At 59.0% G+C, this 10,000-nt stretch overlaps 1 non-coding gene and 2 pseudogenes across 1 annotated transcript; all 3 read right to left on the reverse strand.

Annotated features, from left to right (window-relative positions):
- Nucleotides 1-3,227: 3,227 nt before the first annotated feature.
- On the reverse strand, nucleotides 3,228-3,346 carry LOC125990759 (5S ribosomal RNA; annotated as a pseudogene).
- Nucleotides 3,347-4,218: 872 nt separating this feature from the next.
- LOC125990731 (5S ribosomal RNA) lies at nucleotides 4,219-4,337 on the reverse strand. The gene has a single exon (XR_007489060.1). It is a non-coding gene; the product is annotated as a 5S ribosomal RNA (ribosomal RNA).
- A 4,915-nt stretch (nucleotides 4,338-9,252) lies between these two features.
- Nucleotides 9,253-9,371, reverse strand: LOC125990760 (5S ribosomal RNA; annotated as a pseudogene).
- Nucleotides 9,372-10,000: the final 629 nt, after the last annotated feature.

The following is a 10,000-nucleotide window of genomic DNA, read 5'->3' on the forward strand; positions in this document are numbered from 1 at the left end:
GGCCGAAAATAGCCCCCGCCGAGCGGATCGGCTGTTTATAAGCACCGCGGAGGTGGTCGCGGCGCCTCATTCGACTTCCAGCGGCCGGCGAGCTCGCGCACCCGCCCGGCACATCCGGGAGGCCGTGCGCACGAGCCAAGTGGCCGAAAATAGCCCCCGCCGAGCGGATCGGCAGTTTATAAGCACCGCGGAGGTGGTCGCGGCGCCTCATTCGACTTCCAGCGGCCGGCGAGCTCGCGCACCCGCCCGGCACATCCGGGAGGCCGTGCGCACGAGCCAAGTGGCCGAAAATAGCCCCCGCCGAGCGGATTGGCTGTTTATAAGCACCGCGGAGGTGGTCGCGGCGCCTCATTCGACTTCAAGCGGCCGGCGAGCTCGCGCACCCGCCCGGCACATCCGGGAGGCCGTGCGCACGAGCCAAGTGGCCGAAAATAGCCCCCGCCGAGCGGATCGGCTGTTTATAAGCACCGCGGATGTGGTCGCGGCGCCTCATTCGACTTCCAGCGGCCGGCGAGCTCGCGCACCCGCCCGGCACATCCGGGAGGCCGTGCGCACGAGCCAAGTGGACGAAAATAGCCCCCGCCGAGCGGATCGGCTGTTTGTAAGCACCGCGGAGGTGGTCGCGGCGCCTCATTCGACTTCCAGCGGCCGGCGAGCTCGCGCACCCGCCCGGCACATCCGGGAGGCCGTGCGCACGAGCCAAGTGGCCGAAAATAGCCCCCGCCGAGCGGATCGGCTGTTTATAAGCACCGCGGAGGTGGTCGCGGCGCCTCATTCGACTTCCAGGGGCCGGCGAGCTCGCGCACCCGCCCGGCACATCCGGGAGGCCGTGCGCACGAGCCAAGTGGCCGAAAATAGCCCCCGCCGAGCGGATCGGCTGTTTATAAGCACCGCGGAGGTGGTCGCGGCGCCTCATTCGACTTCCAGCGGCCGGCGAGCTCGCGCACCCGCCCGGCACATCCGGGAGGCCGTGCGCACGAGCCAAGTGGCCGAAAATAGCCCCCGCCGAGCGGATCGGCTGTTTATAAGCACCGCGGAGGTGGTCGCGGCGCCTCATTCGACTTCCAGCGGCCGGCGAGCTCGCGCACCCGCCCGGCACATCCGGGAGGCCGTGCGCACGAGCCAAGTGGCCGAAAATAGCCCCCGCCGAGCGGATCGGCTGTTTATAAGCACCGCGGAGGTGGTCGCGGCGCCTCATTCGACTTCCAGCGGCCGGCGAGCTCGTGCACCCGCCCGGCACATCCGGGAGGCCGTGCGCACGAGCCAAGTGGCCGAAAATAGCCCCCGCCGAGCGGATCGGCTGTTTATAAGCACCGCGGAGGTGGTCGCGGCGCCTCATTCGACTTCCAGCGGCCGGCGAGCTCGCGCACCCGCCCGGCACATCCGGGAGGCCGTGCGCACGAGCCAAGTGGCCGAAAATAGCCCCCGCCGAGCGGATCGGCTGTTTATAAGCACCGCGGAGGTGGTCGCGGCGCCTCATTCGACTTCCAGCGGCCGGCGAGCTCGCGCACCCGCCCGGCACATCCGGGAGGCCGTGCGCACGAGCCAAGTGGCCGAAAATAGCCCCCGCCGAGCGGATCGGCTGTTTATAAGCACCGCGGAGGTGGTCGCGGCGCCTCATTCGACTTCCAGCGGCCGGCGAGCTCGCGCACCCGCCCGGCACATCCGGGAGGCCGTGCGCACGAGCCAAGTGGCCGAAAATAGCCCCCGCCGAGCGGATCGGCTGTTTATAAGCACCGCGGAGGTGGTCGCGGCGCCTCATTCGACTTCCAGCGGCCGGCGAGCTCGCGCACCCGCCCGGCACATCCGGGAGGCCGTGCGCACGAGCCAAGTGGCCGAAAATAGCCCCCGCCGAGCGGATCGGCTGTTTATAAGCACCGCGGAGGTGGTCGCGGCGCCTCATTCGACTTCCAGCGGCCGGCGAGCTCGTGCACCCGCCCGGCACATCCGGGAGGCCGTGCGCACGAGCCAAGTGGCCGAAAATAGCCCCCGCCGAGCGGATCGGCTGTTTATAAGCACCGCGGAGGTGGTCGCGGCGCCTCATTCGACTTCCAGCGGCCGGCGAGCTCGCGCACCCGCCCGGCACATCCGGGAGGCCGTGCGCACGAGCCAAGTGGCCGAAAATAGCCCCCGCCGAGCGGATCGGCTGTTTATAAGCACCGCGGAGGTGGTCGCGGCGCCTCATTCGACTTCCAGCGGCCGGCGAGCTCGCGCACCCGCCCGGCACATCCGGGAGGCCGTGCGCACGAGCCAAGTGGCCGAAAATAGCCCCCGCCGAGCGGATCGGCTGTTTATAAGCACCGCGGAGGTGGTCGCGGCGCCTCATTCGACTTCCAGCGGCCGGCGAGCTCGCGCACCCGCCCGGCACATCCGGGAGGCCGTGCGCACGAGCCAAGTGGCCGAAAATAGCCCCCGCCGAGCGGATCGGCTGTTTATAAGCACCGCGGAGGTGGTCGCGGCGCCTCATTCGACTTCCAGCGGGCCGCGCACTCGCGCACGCCGCCCGGTTCAAATTTTCTAAGTGCAACGCACAATGAGATGCATGAGAAACGGCCTTGGTTACCATCACATTTGAAGCGATGAATACGAAGTTAAATTTTATGACTCGGTGTATAAGTCGAGGTCGATTTTTTTCGGTCGATTTTGGATCGAAAAAGGTCGACCAATACACCGGCAAAAACGGTATATATACTTATTATAAATGTAGTATTTATTTATATTGATTTATTGTTTATTTATATATATAAAGGCAGGTCCGCAAAAATATTTCTGACGCGTAGCCGGTCCGTGGCGCAAGAAAGGTTGGGGACCACTAGTCTAAAAGAATCTGGCCGTAACTGGAATAGGGTTCTACGCGAATGCCCAACGGAAAAGTGAAGTGCACAAAACCTGCATTTGGCTGTATCAAAATAAATGTCATGAAAAAGGTAAAAACACTACATGGAAGCGCAATGTGTTGTGCTGGGTTCTTTTACAAGTAAAGACTGCTGCTTTGAGTTCACAGGGAGCCATGCTCTTTATTCACTGTACATAGTCTGTCCTCTAGCGGTAAAAACGTGAACTGCAATGCTATGGCTGTCGCCACACAATGTAGGTTTTAAACTCGTGTTGTAGTTTCAGTGTCGGAGTTCAAACTAGGCTTGCAGTTTCCGAATGCCATTCGTGATGGGTGCTGTAAAAAGTTCTTGGCTTAAACGATTGAAGTGCACATAAGAAAAAAAAAAAAAAGCTTACGGTAACTGGTATTCCCAGGCGGTCTCCCATCCAAGTACTAACCAGGCCCGACCCTGCTTAGCCTCCGAGATCGGACGAGAGCGGGCGCTCTCAGGGTAGTATTGCCGTAAGCCGTGAAACCGCTCAGAATTTTTCATTTTATAGACACAATCGCCCCTGAAACCATGCCAAGCAGCGGCGGGACTTGATGGCTGTGGTAAAAGTTTCCTTTCACAATTGACGTGGGAAAAAAAAAAAAAAAAAGGCTTTCAGCACCTGGTATTCCCGGACGGTCACCCTTCCCTTTTGTTTTTTTTTTTGTTTTTTTTACAACCAGGGCCGAAACAGGCTTTCTTCCAAGGCTTTTGGTGTTTTCTGGAAACATGGCTATCATGAAAAGTTATTGACAGCTTTTTATGCGGTAGCACGAATTTGCCGTTGCGACCTGCATTTTGCTGAATCAAAATAAATGCCTTGAAAAGTTTAAAAACACTTCATGGAAGTCACTTCACTGGTTTCTTTTATATCAAACAAATTGTTTTAGGTTATTCACCTGACATGTTTCGGCGGTTTCTTCCGCCTTCATCAGAGTGTCACAGATGTGATGGTGACGCGTCTTTATCAGCTGATGGATCAACATGTCAGGTGAATAACCTAAAACAATTTGTTTGATATAAAAGAAACCAGTGAAGTGATTAAATAAGGAAAAACAAAATGAACTTAGTACAATTACTTCATGGAAGTGTTGTGTTGGGTTCTTTTACAAGTCAAGCCTGCTGCTTTGAGTTCACAGGGAGCCATGCTCACTGTACATAGTCTGCTCTCTAGCGGTAAAAAATTTAACTACAATGCTGTGGATGTCACCACATAATATAGCTTTCAAACTCGTGTTATAGTTTCAATGTCGGAGTTTAAATTAGGCTTGCTGTTTCCGGATGCCATTCGTGATGGGTGTTGTAAAAAATAGCTTCTTAAACGATTGAAGTGCGCATAAGAAAAAGAAAAAGCTTACAGCACCTGGTATTCCCAGGCAGTCTCCCATCCAAGTACTAACCAGGCCCGACCCTGCTTAGCTTCCGAGATCGGACGAGATCGGGCGTTCTCAGGGTAGTATGGCCGTAAGCCGTGAGGTGACCCAACATTTTGCAATTTATAGACACAATCGCCCCTGAAACTAGCGAGCGAGCCAATGAAGCCTTCAAAACTGCTTCGGCACATGGAGACCAAGCATCCTGCATTAAAAGACAAACCTTAACCACTTCGGGTTTCATTGTCTCCGATTACGCCTGGATGGGACCGGCTCGTTTCTGAGAAACAAGCTCGGTGCTCCCAATAATTCAACGTAATGGTGACTTTTATTTTTATGTGGTTTATATTTGTTTTTATGCCAGTCGTATCATTTTATTTAATCGTATTTACCGTATTTGCCGGTGTACAGGTCGACTCGGTGTATAAGTCGACCCCCTAAAATTCGACGGAAATTTACGATTTTATGATATATCCTTTGTATAAGTCGAGCTCAATTGTTGCATTATATTAAACTTCAAAATTCAATATGCGAAATTTATTGACGAAATGTGTTCAAATTCTGGGAGGCCGTGCGCATGCTGCTGTTTATAAGCACCGCGGAGGGGATCGCGGCCGGCGAGCTCGCGCACGCCGCCCGGCACCAACGGGAGGCCGGAAATAGCTCCAAGCCGAGCGGATCGGCACTTTATAAGCACCGCGGAGGAGATCGCGGCGCCTCATTGGACTTCCAGCCGCCGGCGAGCTCGCGCACCCGCCCGGCACATCCGGGAGGCCGTGCGCACGAGCCAAGTGGCCGAAAATAGCCCCCGCCGAGCGGATCGGCTGTTTATAAGCACCGCGGAGGTGGTCGCGGCGCCTCATTCGACTTCCAGCGGCCGGCGAGCTCGCGCACCCGCCCGGCACATCCGGGAGGCCGTGCGCACGAGCCAAGTGGCCGAAAATAGCCCCGCCGAGCGGATCGGCTGTTTATAAGCACCGCGGAGGTGGTCGCGGCGCCTCATTCGACTTCCAGCGGCCGGCGAGCCCGCGCACCCGCCCGGCACATCCGGGAGGCCGTGCGCACGAGCCAAGTGGCCGAAAATAGCCCCCGCCGAGCGGATCGGCTGTTTATAAGCACCGCGGAGGTGGTCGCGGCGCCTCATTCGACTTCCAGCGGCCGGCGAGCTCGCGCACCCGCCCGGCACATCCGGGAGGCCGTGCGCACGAGCCAAATGGCCGAAAATAGCCCCCGCCGAGCGGATCGGCTGTTTATAAGCACCGCGGAGGTGGTCGCGGCGCCTCATTCGACTTCAAGCGGCCGGCGAGCTCGCGCACCCGCCCGGCACATCCGGGAGGCCGTGTGCACGAGCCAAGTGGCCGAAAATAGTCCATGCCGAGCGGATCGGCTGTTTATAAGCACCGCGGAGGTGGTCGCGGCGCCTCATTCGACTTCCAGCGGCCAGCGAGCTCGCGCACCCGCCCGGCACATCCGGGAGGCCGTGCGCACGAGCCAAGTGGCCGAAAATAGCCCCCGCCGAGCGGATCGGCTGTTTATAAGCACCGCGGAGGTGGTCGCGGCGCCTCATTCGACTTCAAGCGGCCGGCGAGCTCGCGCACCCGCCCGGCACATCCGGGAGGCCGTGCGCACGAGCCAAGTGGCCGAAAATAGCCCCCGCCGAGCGGATCGGCTGTTTATAAGCACCGCGGAGGTGGTCGCGGCGCCTCATTCGACTTCCAGCGGCCGGCGAGCCCGCGCACCCGCCTGGCACATCCGGGAGGCCGTGCGCACGAGCCAAGTGGCCGAAAATAGCCCCCGCCGAGCGGATCGGCTGTTTATAAGCACCGCGGGGGTGGTCGCGGCGCCTCATTCGACTTCCAGCGGCCGGCGAGCTCGCGCACCCGCCCGGCACATCCGGGAGGCCGTGCGCACGAGCCAAGTGGCCGAAAATAGCCCCCGCCGAGCGGATCGGCTGTTTATAAGCACCGCGGAGGTGGTCGCGGCGCCTCATTCGACTTCCAGCGGCCGGCGAGCCTGCGCACCCGCCCGGCACATCCGGGAGGCCGTGCGCACGAGCCAAGTGGCCGAAAATAGCCCCCGCCGAGCGGATCGGCTGTTTATAAGCACCGCGGAGGTGGCCGCGGCGCCTCATTCGACTTCCAGCGGCCGGCGAGCTCGCGCACCCGCCCGGCACATCCGGGAGGCCGTGCGCACGAGCCAAGTGGCCGAAAATAGCCCCCGCCGAGCGGATCGGCTGTTTATAAGCACCGCGGAGGTGGTCGCGGCGCCTCATTCGACTTCCAGCGGCCGGCGAGCTCGCGCACCCGCCCGGCATATCCGGGAGGCCGTGCGCACGAGCCAAGTGGACGAAAATAGCCCCCGCCGAGCGGATCGGCTGTTTGTAAGCACCGCGGAGGTGGTCGCGGCGCCTCATTCGACTTCCAGCGGCCGGCGAGCTCGCGCACCCGCCCGGCACATCCGGGAGGCCGTGCGCACGAGCCAAGTGGCCGAAAATAGCCCCCGCCGAGCGGATCGGCTGTTTATAAGCACCGCGGAGGTGGTCGCGGCGCCTCATTCGACTTCCAGCGGCCGGCGAGCTCGCGCACCCGCCCGGCACATCCAGGAGGCCGTGCGCACGAGCCAAGTGGCCGAAAATAGCCCCCGCCGAGCGGATCGGCAGTTTATAAGCACCGCGGAGGTGGTCGCGGCGCCTCATTCGACTTCCAGCGGCCGGCGAGCTCGCGCACCCGCCCGGCACATCCGGGAGGCCGTGCGCACGAGCCAAATGGCCGAAAATAGCCCCCGCCGAGCGGATCGGCTGTTTATAAGCACCGCGGAGGTGGTCGCGGCGCCTCATTCGACTTCAAGCGGCCGGCGAGCTCGCGCACCCGCCCGGCACATCCGGGAGGCCGTGTGCACGAGCCAAGTGGCCGAAAATAGTCCATGCCGAGCGGATCGGCTGTTTATAAGCACCGCGGAGGTGGTCGCGGCGCCTCATTCGACTTCCAGCGGCCAGCGAGCTCGCGCACCCGCCCGGCACATCCGGGAGGCCGTGCGCACGAGCCAAGTGGCCGAAAATAGCCCCCGCCGAGCGGATCGGCTGTTTATAAGCACCGCGGAGGTGGTCGCGGCGCCTCATTCGACTTCAAGCGGCCGGCGAGCTCGCGCACCCGCCCGGCACATCCGGGAGGCCGTGCGCACGAGCCAAGTGGCCGAAAATAGCCCCCGCCGAGCGGATCGGCTGTTTATAAGCACCGCGGAGGTGGTCGCGGCGCCTCATTCGACTTCCAGCGGCCGGCGAGCCCGCGCACCCGCCTGGCACATCCGGGAGGCCGTGCGCACGAGCCAAGTGGCCGAAAATAGCCCCCGCCGAGCGGATCGGCTGTTTATAAGCACCGCGGGGGTGGTCGCGGCGCCTCATTCGACTTCCAGCGGCCGGCGAGCTCGCGCACCCGCCCGGCACATCCGGGAGGCCGTGCGCACGAGCCAAGTGGCCGAAAATAGCCCCCGCCGAGCGGATCGGCTGTTTATAAGCACCGCGGAGGTGGTCGCGGCGCCTCATTCGACTTCCAGCGGCCGGCGAGCCTGCGCACCCGCCCGGCACATCCGGGAGGCCGTGCGCACGAGCCAAGTGGCCGAAAATAGCCCCCGCCGAGCGGATCGGCTGTTTATAAGCACCGCGGAGGTGGCCGCGGCGCCTCATTCGACTTCCAGCGGCCGGCGAGCTCGCGCACCCGCCCGGCACATCCGGGAGGCCGTGCGCACGAGCCAAGTGGCCGAAAATAGCCCCCGCCGAGCGGATCGGCTGTTTATAAGCACCGCGGAGGTGGTCGCGGCGCCTCATTCGACTTCCAGCGGCCGGCGAGCTCGCGCACCCGCCCGGCACATCCGGGAGGCCGTGCGCACGAGCCAAGTGGCCGAAAATAGCCCCCGCCGAGCGGATCGGCTGTTTATAAGCACCGCGGAGGTGGTCGCGGCGCCTCATTCGACTTCCAGCGGCCGGCGAGCTCGCGCACCCGCCCGGCACATCCGGGAGGCCGTGCGCACGAGCCAAGTGGCCGAAAATAGCCCCCGCCGAGCGGATCGGCTGTTTATAAGCACCGCGGAGGTGGTCGCGGCGCCTCATTCGACTTCCAGCGGCCGGCGAGCTCGCGCACCCGCCCGGCACATCCGGGAGGCCGTGCGCACGAGCCAAGTGGCCGAAAATAGCCCCCGCCGAGCGGATCGGCTGTTTATAAGCACCGCGGAGGTGGTCGCGGCGCCTCATTCGACTTCCAGCGGGCCGCGCACTCGCGCACGCCGCCCGGTTCAAATTTTCTAAGTGCAACGCACAATGAGATGCATGAGAAACGGCCTTGGTTACCATCACATTTGAAGCGATGAATACGAAGTTAAATTTTATGACTCGGTGTATAAGTCGAGGTCGATTTTTTTCGGTCGATTTTGGATCGAAAAAGGTCGACCAATACACCGGCAAAAACGGTATATATACTTATTATAAATGTAGTATTTATTTATATTGATTTATTGTTTATTTATATATATAAAGGCAGGTCCGCAAAAATATTTCTGACGCGTAGCCGGTCCGTGGCGCAAGAAAGGTTGGGGACCACTAGTCTAAAAGAATCTGGCCGTAACTGGAATAGGGTTCTACGCGAATGCCCAACGGAAAAGTGAAGTGCACAAAACCTGCATTTGGCTGTATCAAAATAAATGTCATGAAAAAGGTAAAAACACTACATGGAAGCGCAATGTGTTGTGCTGGGTTCTTTTACAAGTAAAGACTGCTGCTTTGAGTTCACAGGGAGCCATGCTCTTTATTCACTGTACATAGTCTGTCCTCTAGCGGTAAAAACGTGAACTGCAATGCTATGGCTGTCGCCACACAATGTAGGTTTTAAACTCGTGTTGTAGTTTCAGTGTCGGAGTTCAAACTAGGCTTGCAGTTTCCGAATGCCATTCGTGATGGGTGCTGTAAAAAGTTCTTGGCTTAAACGATTGAAGTGCACATAAGAAAAAAAAAAAAAAAAAAAAGCTTACGGTAACTGGTATTCCCAGGCGGTCTCCCATCCAAGTACTAACCAGGCCCGACCCTGCTTAGCCTCCGAGATCGGACGAGAGCGGGCGCTCTCAGGGTAGTATTGCCGTAAGCCGTGAAACCGCTCAGAATTTTTCATTTTATAGACACAATCGCCCCTGAAACCATGCCAAGCAGCGGCGGGACTTGATGGCTGTGGTAAAAGTTTCCTTTCACAATTGACGTGGGAAAAAAAAAAAAAAAAAGGCTTTCAGCACCTGGTATTCCCGGACGGTCACCCTTCCCTTTTGTTTTTTTTTTGTTTTTTTTACAACCAGGGCCGAAACAGGCTTTCTTCCAAGGCTTTTGGTGTTTTCTGGAAACATGGCTATCATGAAAAGTTATTGACAGCTTTTTATGCGGTAGCACGAATTTGCCGTTGCGACCTGCATTTTGCTGAATCAAAATAAATGCCTTGAAAAGTTTAAAAACACTTCATGGAAGTCACTTCACTGGTTTCTTTTATATCAAACAAATTGTTTTAGGTTATTCACCTGACATGTTTCGGCGGTTTCTTCCGCCTTCATCAGAGTGTCACAGATGTGATGGTGACGCGTCTTTATCAGCTGATGGATCAACATGTCAGGTGAATAACCTAAAACAATTTGTTTGATATAAAAGAAACCAGTGAAGTGATTAAATAAGGAAAAACAAAATGAACTTAGTACAATTACTTCATGGAAGTGTTGTGTTGGGTTCTTTTA

The sequence above is a fragment of the Syngnathus scovelli genome, chromosome 20, assembly GCF_024217435.2.
Source record: "Syngnathus scovelli strain Florida chromosome 20, RoL_Ssco_1.2, whole genome shotgun sequence".
Lineage (NCBI taxonomy): Eukaryota > Metazoa > Chordata > Actinopteri > Syngnathiformes > Syngnathidae > Syngnathus > Syngnathus scovelli.